Below are 5354 nucleotides of genomic sequence, written 5' to 3' on the forward strand. Positions count from 1 at the left end.
TAACCACTCTGCCTGCCTGCCTGATCGCCCCTAATAACCCCTCTTGCCTGATCACCCCGAACCACTCACTTGCCTGCCTGATCTCCCCTAACCACTCACCTGCCTGCCTGATTGCCCCTAACCACTCTGCCTGCCTGCCTGATCATCCTTAACTGCTTGCCTGCCTGCCTGATTGCCCCTAACCACTCTTCCTGCTTGCCTTATCGCCCCTAACCACCTCTGCCTCAGTCCCTGCCATGGCGGCTTTGTTTGGAAGGACGTCTGGAATGATGTCTGGAAGGTCATTCAGCTGTCCAGTCTAATTAGCATATTATGCTTTTATTATTATAGATACTAAATATTAGGAAAGTTAAGCTTTACAAATATCTAAAAATTATTACAGTAGAGCATAAATAATTTATAATAAGTATGCAATTGTTGGGAGTGCATGCAAAAAAATTTTTTTTAATCCTCACCTGAGGATATTTTTCCATTGATTTTTAGAGAGTGGAAGAGAGAGAGACGATAGAGAGAAATATCTATGTGAGAGAAACACATTGATTCTGCACATGACCCGACCAGGGCCCCCAGCCAGGAGGAGCCTGTAATCTCAGTACGTGCTGTTGACAGGAATTGAACATGGGATCCTTTGTTCTACAGGCCAATGCTCTATCCACTGAGCAAAACCGGCTAGGGCCATGCTAAACTTTTTTTTTTTTTTGATGGAGTGTAATGATGAAAAGAGTTTGGAGGTAGTTTGACAGGAAGCTGCTAGAGAGCAAGAGATATATCTTGTTCTGATGTGTATCCCTCCCCCATCCTCATTATCTAGCACTTAATGACTATTCCCCAAAGAAATGAATTTGGCATTGATCTGAACTTGGTTGTCTTTCCCCCCTCCTTTTATCATCCATCTGATATAATACTGTCCTGTTCAGTAGTCTGCCAAGACCTGAGCAAATAATAAAGCTGTGTTTGAGGAATAAAAAGTGCCAAGTGCCAGGATTGAAAAATACAAGACTGATGTTCCCAAAAATGAGTTCATGGCAGTTAATGAGGTGTACAGCAGGCAAGAGTAAAACCTCATGGGAGAGCTCATGGGCACAGAGCCAGGCGCGGGGCACCAGCCCTGCCATCTGAGGAATCGTGTGGTTTGAGCAACTGAATATTTTCAAAGTGAGCACTGCCCTTCCTCTTCCTCTTCCTCTCAAAGCAGCCGAAGGCAGCACAACACAGTGAACAAGGGTCTTGGAGAAAGAAGTCCCAACTTTGACACTCTCCCTGGCTGGGTGATCTTAGGCAAGGCCCCTAACCGAGTCTTCCCCTTCTCCCAGGAAAACAGCGCTTTTCCTACAATTGAGGTTGGACAGGATGATGTTGGAGATCCTTTCATGCTCTGAAGCAGTCCTGAATGTAGAAGTTGGTATTTTTCTACAAAAGGTAATTTACACTTTGAGGGGTGCCATGAGGTCCACTGAACCAAAATTATCACCTTACCCCAAGCCTTCCATGGAGTGTGACATCCCCTCCTCAGACACTGTGTCTCCATGCATGGCTTACCAACCTGTCAGTAACTTATTGGCACGCAGCCACTTCAAGTCTTAGTTATGTCCATTTTACATGTAGCATGAGACAGCAAGTTATAAAAGATTATACACATGTCACCTATATCTAGAAATAAATATAAATATATGTGTATATACACAGAAAAAGAGCTTAGAGATACCTACCATACTTTTAACATTGATTATTCCTATGGAATAGGAAAGTGGAGATGAGAGTAGGGACTTTACTATTTATTTTCAATTCTTCTATAATGTTTGCTTATTTTTATTAAATAAACCATTTTATTAATTAAAATAAAACTTTTTTTAAAAAAAGTGAAACTAGACCACCAACTTACACCATGCATAAGAATAAATTCAAAAGGACACATATGTAATACCTTAATAAATAAAGAAAAAAAGAAAGAATAAACTCAAAATGGATAAAAGACTTAAATGTATTTAAGAAAAAAATAAGCAAGTCTCCTTCCCTTTCTTGACCTCTTATTTTCCCAGTTCCCCTCTCTGGAGGTAGCCATAATTGCTAGTTTCTTATGTCTTCCTCCAGAGATATTCTGTGTGTATGTAAGTATATCTATGTATATCTATGTAACACTTGAAAAACCACCAAACACAGAAATGGGGTCATTCATAGACATTTGTTTCATATCTTGCTATTAAACTTAACAATACATATTGACATAATTTAAAGGTACCTCATTCTTTTTAATGGCTGCTTAGTATTCCATACAGTATATAGAATGAATATACTACAATATATGCAGTCTGTGTACTACTGTAAATGGTTGGGTTGCTTACAGTTTTTATGACTACAAATTAGGTTATAATGTTTATCCGTATAAATATGTCTTCAATATGTCTTAGTGCCCAGTGCAAGCATATTCACAGGATAAATTTCTGGTGGTAAAGTTGCTGGGTCAAAAGGTATAACTTTTTAACTTTGACCTTTGGTACCAAACTGAAGTACAAATAAACTGCCCCAATTTTCAAATTCACAAAAACATGTTTTACATTTCCTATCTCCCCATTATCCTCACCTCACCAGTATGCATTATCAGATTTTTATAATGTTGCCATTCTGATAGGTTAAAAGTGGTTTCTCATTGTTTGAATGCTCATTCTTACAACCATGAGTGAGGTTGAGAGTGTTTTTCTTTTTGTTTTTCTTTCTTTTTTTTTTTTTTACAGAGAGGAAGGGAGAGGGAGAGAGAGAGTTAGAAACATCGATGAGAGAGAAACATCGATCAGCTGCCTCCTGCACCCCGCACTGGGGATGTGCCCACAACCAAGGTACATGCCCTTGACTGGAATCAAACCCGTGACCCTTCAGTCCGCAGGCTGACGCTCCATCCACTGAGCCAAACCGGTTAGGGCGAGAATGTTTTTCTTATATTTAAAAGCCATTTGTTGGACACAACTAAACCATAGTAGTCAGGGATGCCACTTGGTTGGTAAGACCTCAAAATTAGAAGGAAGTGATTTCTACAGAAGTCAGTATAGTGGTTACTTTCAGGGGGAAGGGAGGCAGTTATGATCACCACAGAGCACATGGAGGGCCTCTGACATGGCTGACCAAGTTCTGTTTCTTATTCTGGGTGACGATTAAAAGAGTGCTTACTATATAACATTTGTTTTGTTTGCTTGTCTGTATATTTTTTGTTGTATTTTTGTTTTATTTTATAATAAAAAGTGGCTTTAAAATTTAAAAATAAAAAAGCCATTTGTATGGATTTACCAATGTATTCTATTTATGTCCTTTGCCTATTGTTTTCTATTAGACTTTGATCTGTTTTTAATTCTTTTACAAGAACTCCATATTTTAAGGAAACCAGCCCTTTTTCTATTAGTTGGAAATATCTTTCCCATTTGTTTTTTGGTGTCCTGGTTTTCTTTTCTTTTTGCTTTTTTGACTCACAGAAATCTTGCATTTTTATGGAGTCAAATTTGTCCATATTTTTGCTTATGGCTTCTGCATTTGCTCAGAATGGCTTTTGCTTGGGAAGCTTCTCATGGTCTCAACATTGCAGCTGCTCACTTAGAAAACAACACTCGAGATTTCTGGTTAAGGACCACAGATTAAACAAAGGCATTATGCTCCACTCCCTCCTAGGGCTTGACCAAAAGTTAATGTTTGATGAAGTAATACATTCACATGGTTCTAAAACGAAAAAAAAAAAAGAAAAAGAAAAAGGCACAGAACAAAAGTATCCCTCATCCGTGTCTCCCGTTGGCCCAGGTCCCACCTTCTGCCTGTCCATAGTGAGCGCTGCTACCAGCCTCTTGTGTCTGTGTTTCCAGAGCTTCTCCAGGGGCCGGGGAAAGCAGCATTCTACGCCAGTGGACGAGAAAGCTCAAGCAACTCACTTCACATTTCAGAATCCACCGTGTGCTCCGCCACTGGTGGCCCAGCCAGGTACTTTGTGAGTATTTTGCGAGTAAAGTTGTGGTTTAAAACAGCAGGATGAATTGAAAGTCCGTTCAAGAGGCATCGAGATCCTCAGACCCCCAGTTCCCCTTGCTGCTCTCAGGTGGACTGCTCCTGCCCCACAAAGCCCAAAGAAAGCAGGTTTTTCTTCTGGTGGGAGAGTAAGACAGAGGGAGGACCAGGCAGAGTTGTGTGAAAGGACAACAGACAGGAAAAAAAAAGATTACCTAGAGACCCCCTGCCTTCTCTCCTTGTGTAGGTAGTGCAACCCTGGCATCCAACCAGGAGATTATAAAAGTTTTCTCTGGGAACCTGACACACTGGACAGAAACGCCCTAAAGATCATCTGACAACAGCAGCATTTCTGAGAGAAAAATAAAAAAATTATTAATAGCCTCATAGAGTTAAGAAGGAATTGTGCACACATAAAATAAAAACAGAAGACTATTTTTTAAAAAGAAACTTTTAGGGAACAAAAAAAAAAGGCCTTAGAAATGTAGATATGATTGCAAAAAAATAAACTCAGTAGGAGATTTGGAAAGTAGACAGTAAAGTATAAAGATAAGAGATGGAACATAGATATAAGAGCACAAGTAGTTTATTTGGGAGATGATCCCAGGAAACACCTGTAAGGCAGTGGGAAGTGAAACAAGGAAGCCAATAAACCCAGCAAGTTACCGTGAACAACTGGGACGTGATTCCTTTGGGGAATTCTGGAGACCAGTGTAGAAATGGTGCCTCAAAGTTATCCCCAGTCAGGGCTGAGGAAACTGGGGTATTTATCTACTAACTCTTATCAGTCAGTGGTTAACGGCTGCTCCCAGGGAGAAGGGGGTTAATTCCCTAAGATTTTCTGAGCAAACTTTCAGTGGCCAGAAAAAGCCCTCAGGCAAAGAGACATTTATGCTGGTAATTTAGAATGCATAGATGTGGTAGGTGCCAAGAGATTGTGGACAGGGCATTGATGGCATCTGTTATATCTTCCTAGAAATCTACTCTTTCTTAGAAAATTACTGAAGGATGTGCTCCACCAAAACAATGGAGCGAAGCAAGAACAAGAAAGAGGGAGACTGCAAGAACCAGATTAGTCAACACAACAGGTGAAGGGAATCCCCAGGATGTGATGAAGGGAGATTCCAAGGTGACAGCTGTACTGTGTGGAATTAACACAGAGAGATTAAAAGGAAAAAAAAATCAAATTTTAATATGTGTGCATGGAGAATTCACATATGCATGAAAATTCCAAAGACAGTGATTCAACATTGGGTATATAAGACATTTTGGACAAAGAAAGAAAAGAGGAGGGGGGAGATAAGGGATATTAGATTTTAGAAGTGAGAGTGGGCAGTTTACAAGTAGTTGAGAAGCATACGTGGCAGGAAAAT

Source organism: Myotis brandtii, unplaced genomic scaffold (genome assembly GCF_000412655.1).
Source record: "Myotis brandtii unplaced genomic scaffold, ASM41265v1 scaffold582, whole genome shotgun sequence".
NCBI lineage: Eukaryota > Metazoa > Chordata > Mammalia > Chiroptera > Vespertilionidae > Myotis > Myotis brandtii.